The following is a 13,011-nucleotide window of genomic DNA, read 5'->3' as shown; positions in this document are numbered from 1 at the left end:
TGAGACCTGTATTTTTTTAGGGATTGGCTGGTTTGGCCATTAATTCAAAATCAAAGCAAAGCATGAACTTGGATTGAATTCTAGCACTGGCTGTGCAAAGCCCGAACTGAACAATAAAGCACACTTGTCAGCCTGAAATTGAAATGTCACCTTTCGGGAGTGCTCTGTTCAACAGCAGTCTGGTAGCCTAGTGGTCAATGTCAGCACCCCTCCATCCAGCAGTCTTGAGTTCAATTCCCGGTGAGGGAGGTCACATCTTTTCTAGGTTTTTTTTGGTTCTAAAAATGTTTGGGAAGCGAAGGTTCAGGAACATTGCCGGTAGGGAGAGTAAGCTCTTTAAAGGCATGCAATGAGATGTGTTTTTCTTTATTTCTGCATATTTCTGTAGCTAGCTGCATTCTTTCAGTCAACATCCCGCCCCATTTAGTGCTCACGTTTTTAAAGAAGTCCACCATTAGCCCGCAGTGTAAGCCTACCCGGGGCCTCCGCCGATGGTCCATGGTGTGTGGGATCCTTACTGGACCAACCCCAGCCGTAACGCAAATCTTAGCTTTGTCTCATTCGACCCCTAACTCGACCCAAGGAGCTACTGCAAACTCTTAGCCTAACACTAGCCCTAAATGAAAGACGCCTATTGTCCTCACATGTGGGATTTTGTTCTCGCTGCTAGTGCATACGAAACTTGGTTCCGACGTGTCCAGGAGTGGGAGAATTACCAGGGACCTTGCAATCTCGTGCCTGGGGGTTTCTAAGCTGGGCATAGGAGCTCCACTGGATGGAGCCAAGTGTCTTGAACTGAGTTTTTGTGATGCAGCAGGAAAAGGCGCTGCAAAAAGGAGCAACTACCAAGGCAAAGAGATGTGCATTCATTAGGGCATCGTGTCGGCAGATTTGTGGCCCTGCCAAGCACGTGTTTATTGACAGGATCGTGAACGCATGTCCGTTTTCAGTGAACAGTGATTTATGCTTTACCCTTTTTTGGTGAAAACGCACACGAGTCAGATGTGTGCTTTCAGTCTGGGTGTTCAGAAAAGCAAGAATTCATAAACACATGCCATTCCCTGGCTCCCAATTGTCCTGTCTGTACACGTGGCATGAAGATAAAAAAGAAACAGCTATTGGCAGCGGTGGGATTCGAACCCACGCCTCCAAAGAGACTGGAGCCTAAATCCAGCGCCTTAGACCGCTCGGCCACGCTACCCTGCTGGTACTGAAACGAGAGCCTCTGAGACCTGTATTTTTTTAGGGATTGGCTGGTTTGGCCATTAATTCAAAATCAAAGCAAAGCATGAACTTGGATTGAATTCTAGCACTGGCTGTGCAAAGCCCGAACTGAACAATAAAGCACACTTGTCAGCCTGAAATTGAAATGTCACCTTTCGGGAGTGCTCTGTTCAACAGCAGTCTGGTAGCCTAGTGGTCAATGTCAGCACCCCTCCATCCAGCAGTCTTGAGTTCAATTCCCGGTGAGGGAGGTCAGATCTTTTCTAGGTTTTTTTTGGTTCTAAAAATGTTTGGGAAGCGAAGGTTCAGGAACATTGCCGGTAGGGAGAGTAAGCTCTTTAAAGGCATGCAATGAGATGTGTTTTTCTTTATTTCTGCATATTTCTGTAGCTAGCTGCATTCTTTCAGTCAACATCCCGCCCCATTTAGTGCTCACGTTTTTAAAGAAGTCCACCATTAGCCCGCAGTGTAAGCCTACCCGGGGCCTCCGCCGATGGTCCATGGTGTGTGGGATCCTTACTGGACCAACCCCAGCCGTAACGCAAATCTTAGCTTTGTCTCATTCGACCCCTAACTCGACCCAAGGAGCTACTGCAAACTCTTAGCCTAACACTAGCCCTAAATGAAAGACGCCTATTGTCCTCACATGTGGGATTTTGTTCTCGCTGCTAGTGCATACGAAACTTGGTTCCGACGTGTCCAGGAGTGGGAGAATTACCAGGGACCTTGCAATCTCGTGCCTGGGGGTTTCTAAGCTGGGCATAGGAGCTCCACTGGATGGAGCCAAGTGTCTTGAACTGAGTTTTTGTGATGCAGCAGGAAAAGGCGCTGCAAAAAGGAGCAACTACCAAGGCAAAGAGATGTGCATTCATTAGGGCATCGTGTCGGCAGATTTGTGGCCCTGCCAAGCACGTGTTTATTGACAGGATCGTGAACGCATGTCCGTTTTCAGTGAACAGTGATTTATGCTTTACCCTTTTTTGGTGAAAACGCACACGAGTCAGATGTGTGCTTTCAGTCTGGGTGTTCAGAAAAGCAAGAATTCATAAACACATGCCATTCCCTGGCTCCCAATTGTCCTGTCTGTACACGTGGCATGAAGATAAAAAAGAAACAGCTATTGGCAGCGGTGGGATTCGAACCCACGCCTCCAAAGAGACTGGAGCCTAAATCCAGCGCCTTAGACCGCTCGGCCACGCTACCCTGCTGGTACTGAAACGAGAGCCTCTGAGACCTGTATTTTTTTAGGGATTGGCTGGTTTGGCCATTAATTCAAAATCAAAGCAAAGCATGAACTTGGATTGAATTCTAGCACTGGCTGTGCAAAGCCCGAACTGAACAATAAAGCACACTTGTCAGCCTGAAATTGAAATGTCACCTTTCGGGAGTGCTCTGTTCAACAGCAGTCTGGTAGCCTAGTGGTCAATGTCAGCACCCCTCCATCCAGCAGTCTTGAGTTCAATTCCCGGTGAGGGAGGTCAGATCTTTTCTAGGTTTTTTTTGGTTCTAAAAATGTTTGGGAAGCGAAGGTTCAGGAACATTGCCGGTAGGGAGAGTAAGCTCTTTAAAGGCATGCAATGAGATGTGTTTTTCTTTATTTCTGCATATTTCTGTAGCTAGCTGCATTCTTTCAGTCAACATCCCGCCCCATTTAGTGCTCACGTTTTTAAAGAAGTCCACCATTAGCCCGCAGTGTAAGCCTACCCGGGGCCTCCGCCGATGGTCCATGGTGTGTGGGATCCTTACTGGACCAACCCCAGCCGTAACGCAAATCTTAGCTTTGTCTCATTCGACCCCTAACTCGACCCAAGGAGCTACTGCAAACTCTTAGCCTAACACTAGCCCTAAATGAAAGACGCCTATTGTCCTCACATGTGGGATTTTGTTCTCGCTGCTAGTGCATACGAAACTTGGTTCCGACGTGTCCAGGAGTGGGAGAATTACCAGGGACCTTGCAATCTCGTGCCTGGGGGTTTCTAAGCTGGGCATAGGAGCTCCACTGGATGGAGCCAAGTGTCTTGAACTGAGTTTTTGTGATGCAGCAGGAAAAGGCGCTGCAAAAAGGAGCAACTACCAAGGCAAAGAGATGTGCATTCATTAGGGCATCGTGTCGGCAGATTTGTGGCCCTGCCAAGCACGTGTTTATTGACAGGATCGTGAACGCATGTCCGTTTTCAGTGAACAGTGATTTATGCTTTACCCTTTTTTGGTGAAAACGCACACGAGTCAGATGTGTGCTTTCAGTCTGGGTGTTCAGAAAAGCAAGAATTCATAAACACATGCCATTCCCTGGCTCCCAATTGTCCTGTCTGTACACGTGGCATGAAGATAAAAAAGAAACAGCTATTGGCAGCGGTGGGATTCGAACCCACGCCTCCAAAGAGACTGGAGCCTAAATCCAGCGCCTTAGACCGCTCGGCCACGCTACCCTGCTGGTACTGAAACGAGAGCCTCTGAGACCTGTATTTTTTTAGGGATTGGCTGGTTTGGCCATTAATTCAAAATCAAAGCAAAGCATGAACTTGGATTGAATTCTAGCACTGGCTGTGCAAAGCCCGAACTGAACAATAAAGCACACTTGTCAGCCTGAAATTGAAATGTCACCTTTCGGGAGTGCTCTGTTCAACAGCAGTCTGGTAGCCTAGTGGTCAATGTCAGCACCCCTCCATCCAGCAGTCTTGAGTTCAATTCCCGGTGAGGGAGGTCAGATCTTTTCTAGGTTTTTTTTGGTTCTAAAAATGTTTGGGAAGCGAAGGTTCAGGAACATTGCCGGTAGGGAGAGTAAGCTCTTTAAAGGCATGCAATGAGATGTGTTTTTCTTTATTTCTGCATATTTCTGTAGCTAGCTGCATTCTTTCAGTCAACATCCCGCCCCATTTAGTGCTCACGTTTTTAAAGAAGTCCACCATTAGCCCGCAGTGTAAGCCTACCCGGGGCCTCCGCCGATGGTCCATGGTGTGTGGGATCCTTACTGGACCAACCCCAGCCGTAACGCAAATCTTAGCTTTGTCTCATTCGACCCCTAACTCGACCCAAGGAGCTACTGCAAACTCTTAGCCTAACACTAGCCCTAAATGAAAGACGCCTATTGTCCTCACATGTGGGATTTTGTTCTCGCTGCTAGTGCATACGAAACTTGGTTCCGACGTGTCCAGGAGTGGGAGAATTACCAGGGACCTTGCAATCTCGTGCCTGGGGGTTTCTAAGCTGGGCATAGGAGCTCCACTGGATGGAGCCAAGTGTCTTGAACTGAGTTTTTGTGATGCAGCAGGAAAAGGCGCTGCAAAAAGGAGCAACTACCAAGGCAAAGAGATGTGCATTCATTAGGGCATCGTGTCGGCAGATTTGTGGCCCTGCCAAGCACGTGTTTATTGACAGGATCGTGAACGCATGTCCGTTTTCAGTGAACAGTGATTTATGCTTTACCCTTTTTTGGTGAAAACGCACACGAGTCAGATGTGTGCTTTCAGTCTGGGTGTTCAGAAAAGCAAGAATTCATAAACACATGCCATTCCCTGGCTCCCAATTGTCCTGTCTGTACACGTGGCATGAAGATAAAAAAGAAACAGCTATTGGCAGCGGTGGGATTCGAACCCACGCCTCCAAAGAGACTGGAGCCTAAATCCAGCGCCTAAGACCGCTCGGCCACGCTACCCTGCTGGTACTGAAACGAGAGCCTCTGAGACCTGTATTTTTTTAGGGATTGGCTGGTTTGGCCATTAATTCAAAATCAAAGCAAAGCATGAACTTGGATTGAATTCTAGCACTGGCTGTGCAAAGCCCGAACTGAACAATAAAGCACACTTGTCAGCCTGAAATTGAAATGTCACCTTTCGGGAGTGCTCTGTTCAACAGCAGTCTGGTAGCCTAGTGGTCAATGTCAGCACCCCTCCATCCAGCAGTCTTGAGTTCAATTCCCGGTGAGGGAGGTCAGATCTTTTCTAGGTTTTTTTTGGTTCTAAAAATGTTTGGGAAGCGAAGGTTCAGGAACATTGCCGGTAGGGAGAGTAAGCTCTTTAAAGGCATGCAATGAGATGTGTTTTTCTTTATTTCTGCATATTTCTGTAGCTAGCTGCATTCTTTCAGTCAACATCCCGCCCCATTTAGTGCTCACGTTTTTAAAGAAGTCCACCATTAGCCCGCAGTGTAAGCCTACCCGGGGCCTCCGCCGATGGTCCATGGTGTGTGGGATCCTTACTGGACCAACCCCAGCCGTAACGCAAATCTTAGCTTTGTCTCATTCGACCCCTAACTCGACCCAAGGAGCTACTGCAAACTCTTAGCCTAACACTAGCCCTAAATGAAAGACGCCTATTGTCCTCACATGTGGGATTTTGTTCTCGCTGCTAGTGCATACGAAACTTGGTTCCGACGTGTCCAGGAGTGGGAGAATTACCAGGGACCTTGCAATCTCGTGCCTGGGGGTTTCTAAGCTGGGCATAGGAGCTCCACTGGATGGAGCCAAGTGTCTTGAACTGAGTTTTTGTGATGCAGCAGGAAAAGGCGCTGCAAAAAGGAGCAACTACCAAGGCAAAGAGATGTGCATTCATTAGGGCATCGTGTCGGCAGATTTGTGGCCCTGCCAAGCACGTGTTTATTGACAGGATCGTGAACGCATGTCCGTTTTCAGTGAACAGTGATTTATGCTTTACCCTTTTTTGGTGAAAACGCACACGAGTCAGATGTGTGCTTTCAGTCTGGGTGTTCAGAAAAGCAAGAATTCATAAACACATGCCATTCCCTGGCTCCCAATTGTCCTGTCTGTACACGTGGCATGAAGATAAAAAAGAAACAGCTATTGGCAGCGGTGGGATTCGAACCCACGCCTCCAAAGAGACTGGAGCCTAAATCCAGCGCCTTAGACCGCTCGGCCACGCTACCCTGCTGGTACTGAAACGAGAGCCTCTGAGACCTGTATTTTTTTAGGGATTGGCTGGTTTGGCCATTAATTCAAAATCAAAGCAAAGCATGAACTTGGATTGAATTCTAGCACTGGCTGTGCAAAGCCCGAACTGAACAATAAAGCACACTTGTCAGCCTGAAATTGAAATGTCACCTTTCGGGAGTGCTCTGTTCAACAGCAGTCTGGTAGCCTAGTGGTCAATGTCAGCACCCCTCCATCCAGCAGTCTTGAGTTCAATTCCCGGTGAGGGAGGTCAGATCTTTTCTAGGTTTTTTTTGGTTCTAAAAATGTTTGGGAAGCGAAGGTTCAGGAACATTGCCGGTAGGGAGAGTAAGCTCTTTAAAGGCATGCAATGAGATGTGTTTTTCTTTATTTCTGCATATTTCTGTAGCTAGCTGCATTCTTTCAGTCAACATCCCGCCCCATTTAGTGCTCACGTTTTTAAAGAAGTCCACCATTAGCCCGCAGTGTAAGCCTACCCGGGGCCTCCGCCGATGGTCCATGGTGTGTGGGATCCTTACTGGACCAACCCCAGCCGTAACGCAAATCTTAGCTTTGTCTCATTCGACCCCTAACTCGACCCAAGGAGCTACTGCAAACTCTTAGCCTAACACTAGCCCTAAATGAAAGACGCCTATTGTCCTCACATGTGGGATTTTGTTCTCGCTGCTAGTGCATACGAAACTTGGTTCCGACGTGTCCAGGAGTGGGAGAATTACCAGGGACCTTGCAATCTCGTGCCTGGGGGTTTCTAAGCTGGGCATAGGAGCTCCACTGGATGGAGCCAAGTGTCTTGAACTGAGTTTTTGTGATGCAGCAGGAAAAGGCGCTGCAAAAAGGAGCAACTACCAAGGCAAAGAGATGTGCATTCATTAGGGCATCGTGTCGGCAGATTTGTGGCCCTGCCAAGCACGTGTTTATTGACAGGATCGTGAACGCATGTCCGTTTTCAGTGAACAGTGATTTATGCTTTACCCTTTTTTGGTGAAAACGCACACGAGTCAGATGTGTGCTTTCAGTCTGGGTGTTCAGAAAAGCAAGAATTCATAAACACATGCCATTCCCTGGCTCCCAATTGTCCTGTCTGTACACGTGGCATGAAGATAAAAAAGAAACAGCTATTGGCAGCGGTGGGATTCGAACCCACGCCTCCAAAGAGACTGGAGCCTAAATCCAGCGCCTTAGACCGCTCGGCCACGCTACCCTGCTGGTACTGAAACGAGAGCCTCTGAGACCTGTATTTTTTTAGGGATTGGCTGGTTTGGCCATTAATTCAAAATCAAAGCAAAGCATGAACTTGGATTGAATTCTAGCACTGGCTGTGCAAAGCCCGAACTGAACAATAAAGCACACTTGTCAGCCTGAAATTGAAATGTCACCTTTCGGGAGTGCTCTGTTCAACAGCAGTCTGGTAGCCTAGTGGTCAATGTCAGCACCCCTCCATCCAGCAGTCTTGAGTTCAATTCCCGGTGAGGGAGGTCAGATCTTTTCTAGGTTTTTTTTGGTTCTAAAAATGTTTGGGAAGCGAAGGTTCAGGAACATTGCCGGTAGGGAGAGTAAGCTCTTTAAAGGCATGCAATGAGATGTGTTTTTCTTTATTTCTGCATATTTCTGTAGCTAGCTGCATTCTTTCAGTCAACATCCCGCCCCATTTAGTGCTCACGTTTTTAAAGAAGTCCACCATTAGCCCGCAGTGTAAGCCTACCCGGGGCCTCCGCCGATGGTCCATGGTGTGTGGGATCCTTACTGGACCAACCCCAGCCGTAACGCAAATCTTAGCTTTGTCTCATTCGACCCCTAACTCGACCCAAGGAGCTACTGCAAACTCTTAGCCTAACACTAGCCCTAAATGAAAGACGCCTATTGTCCTCACATGTGGGATTTTGTTCTCGCTGCTAGTGCATACGAAACTTGGTTCCGACGTGTCCAGGAGTGGGAGAATTACCAGGGACCTTGCAATCTCGTGCCTGGGGGTTTCTAAGCTGGGCATAGGAGCTCCACTGGATGGAGCCAAGTGTCTTGAACTGAGTTTTTGTGATGCAGCAGGAAAAGGCGCTGCAAAAAGGAGCAACTACCAAGGCAAAGAGATGTGCATTCATTAGGGCATCGTGTCGGCAGATTTGTGGCCCTGCCAAGCACGTGTTTATTGACAGGATCGTGAACGCATGTCCGTTTTCAGTGAACAGTGATTTATGCTTTACCCTTTTTTGGTGAAAACGCACACGAGTCAGATGTGTGCTTTCAGTCTGGGTGTTCAGAAAAGCAAGAATTCATAAACACATGCCATTCCCTGGCTCCCAATTGTCCTGTCTGTACACGTGGCATGAAGATAAAAAAGAAACAGCTATTGGCAGCGGTGGGATTCGAACCCACGCCTCCAAAGAGACTGGAGCCTAAATCCAGCGCCTTAGACCGCTCGGCCACGCTACCCTGCTGGTACTGAAACGAGAGCCTCTGAGACCTGTATTTTTTTAGGGATTGGCTGGTTTGGCCATTAATTCAAAATCAAAGCAAAGCATGAACTTGGATTGAATTCTAGCACTGGCTGTGCAAAGCCCGAACTGAACAATAAAGCACACTTGTCAGCCTGAAATTGAAATGTCACCTTTCGGGAGTGCTCTGTTCAACAGCAGTCTGGTAGCCTAGTGGTCAATGTCAGCACCCCTCCATCCAGCAGTCTTGAGTTCAATTCCCGGTGAGGGAGGTCAGATCTTTTCTAGGTTTTTTTTGGTTCTAAAAATGTTTGGGAAGCGAAGGTTCAGGAACATTGCCGGTAGGGAGAGTAAGCTCTTTAAAGGCATGCAATGAGATGTGTTTTTCTTTATTTCTGCATATTTCTGTAGCTAGCTGCATTCTTTCAGTCAACATCCCGCCCCATTTAGTGCTCACGTTTTTAAAGAAGTCCACCATTAGCCCGCAGTGTAAGCCTACCCGGGGCCTCCGCCGATGGTCCATGGTGTGTGGGATCCTTACTGGACCAACCCCAGCCGTAACGCAAATCTTAGCTTTGTCTCATTCGACCCCTAACTCGACCCAAGGAGCTACTGCAAACTCTTAGCCTAACACTAGCCCTAAATGAAAGACGCCTATTGTCCTCACATGTGGGATTTTGTTCTCGCTGCTAGTGCATACGAAACTTGGTTCCGACGTGTCCAGGAGTGGGAGAATTACCAGGGACCTTGCAATCTCGTGCCTGGGGGTTTCTAAGCTGGGCATAGGAGCTCCACTGGATGGAGCCAAGTGTCTTGAACTGAGTTTTTGTGATGCAGCAGGAAAAGGCGCTGCAAAAAGGAGCAACTACCAAGGCAAAGAGATGTGCATTCATTAGGGCATCGTGTCGGCAGATTTGTGGCCCTGCCAAGCACGTGTTTATTGACAGGATCGTGAACGCATGTCCGTTTTCAGTGAACAGTGATTTATGCTTTACCCTTTTTTGGTGAAAACGCACACGAGTCAGATGTGTGCTTTCAGTCTGGGTGTTCAGAAAAGCAAGAATTCATAAACACATGCCATTCCCTGGCTCCCAATTGTCCTGTCTGTACACGTGGCATGAAGATAAAAAAGAAACAGCTATTGGCAGCGGTGGGATTCGAACCCACGCCTCCAAAGAGACTGGAGCCTAAATCCAGCGCCTTAGACCGCTCGGCCACGCTACCCTGCTGGTACTGAAACGAGAGCCTCTGAGACCTGTATTTTTTTAGGGATTGGCTGGTTTGGCCATTAATTCAAAATCAAAGCAAAGCATGAACTTGGATTGAATTCTAGCACTGGCTGTGCAAAGCCCGAACTGAACAATAAAGCACACTTGTCAGCCTGAAATTGAAATGTCACCTTTCGGGAGTGCTCTGTTCAACAGCAGTCTGGTAGCCTAGTGGTCAATGTCAGCACCCCTCCATCCAGCAGTCTTGAGTTCAATTCCCGGTGAGGGAGGTCAGATCTTTTCTAGGTTTTTTTTGGTTCTAAAAATGTTTGGGAAGCGAAGGTTCAGGAACATTGCCGGTAGGGAGAGTAAGCTCTTTAAAGGCATGCAATGAGATGTGTTTTTCTTTATTTCTGCATATTTCTGTAGCTAGCTGCATTCTTTCAGTCAACATCCCGCCCCATTTAGTGCTCACGTTTTTAAAGAAGTCCACCATTAGCCCGCAGTGTAAGCCTACCCGGGGCCTCCGCCGATGGTCCATGGTGTGTGGGATCCTTACTGGACCAACCCCAGCCGTAACGCAAATCTTAGCTTTGTCTCATTCGACCCCTAACTCGACCCAAGGAGCTACTGCAAACTCTTAGCCTAACACTAGCCCTAAATGAAAGACGCCTATTGTCCTCACATGTGGGATTTTGTTCTCGCTGCTAGTGCATACGAAACTTGGTTCCGACGTGTCCAGGAGTGGGAGAATTACCAGGGACCTTGCAATCTCGTGCCTGGGGGTTTCTAAGCTGGGCATAGGAGCTCCACTGGATGGAGCCAAGTGTCTTGAACTGAGTTTTTGTGATGCAGCAGGAAAAGGCGCTGCAAAAAGGAGCAACTACCAAGGCAAAGAGATGTGCATTCATTAGGGCATCGTGTCGGCAGATTTGTGGCCCTGCCAAGCACGTGTTTATTGACAGGATCGTGAACGCATGTCCGTTTTCAGTGAACAGTGATTTATGCTTTACCCTTTTTTGGTGAAAACGCACACGAGTCAGATGTGTGCTTTCAGTCTGGGTGTTCAGAAAAGCAAGAATTCATAAACACATGCCATTCCCTGGCTCCCAATTGTCCTGTCTGTACACGTGGCATGAAGATAAAAAAGAAACAGCTATTGGCAGCGGTGGGATTCGAACCCACGCCTCCAAAGAGACTGGAGCCTAAATCCAGCGCCTTAGACCGCTCGGCCACGCTACCCTGCTGGTACTGAAACGAGAGCCTCTGAGACCTGTATTTTTTTAGGGATTGGCTGGTTTGGCCATTAATTCAAAATCAAAGCAAAGCATGAACTTGGATTGAATTCTAGCACTGGCTGTGCAAAGCCCGAACTGAACAATAAAGCACACTTGTCAGCCTGAAATTGAAATGTCACCTTTCGGGAGTGCTCTGTTCAACAGCAGTCTGGTAGCCTAGTGGTCAATGTCAGCACCCCTCCATCCAGCAGTCTTGAGTTCAATTCCCGGTGAGGGAGGTCACATCTTTTCTAGGTTTTTTTTGGTTCTAAAAATGTTTGGGAAGCGAAGGTTCAGGAACATTGCCGGTAGGGAGAGTAAGCTCTTTAAAGGCATGCAATGAGATGTGTTTTTCTTTATTTCTGCATATTTCTGTAGCTAGCTGCATTCTTTCAGTCAACATCCCGCCCCATTTAGTGCTCACGTTTTTAAAGAAGTCCACCATTAGCCCGCAGTGTAAGCCTACCCGGGGCCTCCGCCGATGGTCCATGGTGTGTGGGATCCTTACTGGACCAACCCCAGCCGTAACGCAAATCTTAGCTTTGTCTCATTCGACCCCTAACTCGACCCAAGGAGCTACTGCAAACTCTTAGCCTAACACTAGCCCTAAATGAAAGACGCCTATTGTCCTCACATGTGGGATTTTGTTCTCGCTGCTAGTGCATACGAAACTTGGTTCCGACGTGTCCAGGAGTGGGAGAATTACCAGGGACCTTGCAATCTCGTGCCTGGGGGTTTCTAAGCTGGGCATAGGAGCTCCACTGGATGGAGCCAAGTGTCTTGAACTGAGTTTTTGTGATGCAGCAGGAAAAGGCGCTGCAAAAAGGAGCAACTACCAAGGCAAAGAGATGTGCATTCATTAGGGCATCGTGTCGGCAGATTTGTGGCCCTGCCAAGCACGTGTTTATTGACAGGATCGTGAACGCATGTCCGTTTTCAGTGAACAGTGATTTATGCTTTACCCTTTTTTGGTGAAAACGCACACGAGTCAGATGTGTGCTTTCAGTCTGGGTGTTCAGAAAAGCAAGAATTCATAAACACATGCCATTCCCTGGCTCCCAATTGTCCTGTCTGTACACGTGGCATGAAGATAAAAAAGAAACAGCTATTGGCAGCGGTGGGATTCGAACCCACGCCTCCAAAGAGACTGGAGCCTAAATCCAGCGCCTAAGACCGCTCGGCCACGCTACCCTGCTGGTACTGAAACGAGAGCCTCTGAGACCTGTATTTTTTTAGGGATTGGCTGGTTTGGCCATTAATTCAAAATCAAAGCAAAGCATGAACTTGGATTGAATTCTAGCACTGGCTGTGCAAAGCCCGAACTGAACAATAAAGCACACTTGTCAGCCTGAAATTGAAATGTCACCTTTCGGGAGTGCTCTGTTCAACAGCAGTCTGGTAGCCTAGTGGTCAATGTCAGCACCCCTCCATCCAGCAGTCTTGAGTTCAATTCCCGGTGAGGGAGGTCAGATCTTTTCTAGGTTTTTTTTGGTTCTAAAAATGTTTGGGAAGCGAAGGTTCAGGAACATTGCCGGTAGGGAGAGTAAGCTCTTTAAAGGCATGCAATGAGATGTGTTTTTCTTTATTTCTGCATATTTCTGTAGCTAGCTGCATTCTTTCAGTCAACATCCCGCCCCATTTAGTGCTCACGTTTTTAAAGAAGTCCACCATTAGCCCGCAGTGTAAGCCTACCCGGGGCCTCCGCCGATGGTCCATGGTGTGTGGGATCCTTACTGGACCAACCCCAGCCGTAACGCAAATCTTAGCTTTGTCTCATTCGACCCCTAACTCGACCCAAGGAGCTACTGCAAACTCTTAGCCTAACACTAGCCCTAAATGAAAGACGCCTATTGTCCTCACATGTGGGATTTTGTTCTCGCTGCTAGTGCATACGAAACTTGGTTCCGACGTGTCCAGGAGTGGGAGAATTACCAGGGACCTTGCAATCTCGTGCCTGGGGGTTTCTA

At 47.9% G+C, this 13,011-nt stretch overlaps 10 non-coding genes across 10 annotated transcripts; all 10 read right to left on the bottom strand.

The window, feature by feature from the left end:
* Positions 1-1,119: 1,119 nt before the first annotated feature.
* Positions 1,120-1,201, bottom strand: TRNAL-UAG (transfer RNA leucine (anticodon UAG)). Its single transcript has one exon. It is a non-coding gene; the product is annotated as a tRNA-Leu (tRNA).
* A 1,144-nt stretch (positions 1,202-2,345) lies between these two features.
* TRNAL-UAG (transfer RNA leucine (anticodon UAG)) lies at positions 2,346-2,427 on the bottom strand. The gene has a single exon. It is a non-coding gene; the product is annotated as a tRNA-Leu (tRNA).
* Positions 2,428-3,571: 1,144 nt separating this feature from the next.
* Positions 3,572-3,653, bottom strand: TRNAL-UAG (transfer RNA leucine (anticodon UAG)). Its single transcript has one exon. It is a non-coding gene; the product is annotated as a tRNA-Leu (tRNA).
* A 1,144-nt stretch (positions 3,654-4,797) lies between these two features.
* On the bottom strand, positions 4,798-4,879 carry TRNAL-UAG (transfer RNA leucine (anticodon UAG)). The gene has a single exon. It is a non-coding gene; the product is annotated as a tRNA-Leu (tRNA).
* A 1,144-nt stretch (positions 4,880-6,023) lies between these two features.
* Positions 6,024-6,105, bottom strand: TRNAL-UAG (transfer RNA leucine (anticodon UAG)). Its single transcript has one exon. It is a non-coding gene; the product is annotated as a tRNA-Leu (tRNA).
* A 1,144-nt stretch (positions 6,106-7,249) lies between these two features.
* TRNAL-UAG (transfer RNA leucine (anticodon UAG)) lies at positions 7,250-7,331 on the bottom strand. The gene has a single exon. It is a non-coding gene; the product is annotated as a tRNA-Leu (tRNA).
* Positions 7,332-8,475: 1,144 nt separating this feature from the next.
* On the bottom strand, positions 8,476-8,557 carry TRNAL-UAG (transfer RNA leucine (anticodon UAG)). Its single transcript has one exon. It is a non-coding gene; the product is annotated as a tRNA-Leu (tRNA).
* Positions 8,558-9,701: 1,144 nt separating this feature from the next.
* Positions 9,702-9,783, bottom strand: TRNAL-UAG (transfer RNA leucine (anticodon UAG)). The gene has a single exon. It is a non-coding gene; the product is annotated as a tRNA-Leu (tRNA).
* Positions 9,784-10,927: 1,144 nt separating this feature from the next.
* TRNAL-UAG (transfer RNA leucine (anticodon UAG)) lies at positions 10,928-11,009 on the bottom strand. The gene has a single exon. It is a non-coding gene; the product is annotated as a tRNA-Leu (tRNA).
* Positions 11,010-12,153: 1,144 nt separating this feature from the next.
* TRNAL-UAG (transfer RNA leucine (anticodon UAG)) lies at positions 12,154-12,235 on the bottom strand. Its single transcript has one exon. It is a non-coding gene; the product is annotated as a tRNA-Leu (tRNA).
* Positions 12,236-13,011: the final 776 nt, after the last annotated feature.

Source organism: Ambystoma mexicanum, chromosome 1p (assembly GCF_040938575.1).
Source record: "Ambystoma mexicanum isolate Mex_15411 chromosome 1p, UKY_AmexF1_1, whole genome shotgun sequence".
Lineage (NCBI taxonomy): Eukaryota > Metazoa > Chordata > Amphibia > Caudata > Ambystomatidae > Ambystoma > Ambystoma mexicanum.
This window is presented reverse-complemented; position numbering and strand designations above follow the sequence as displayed.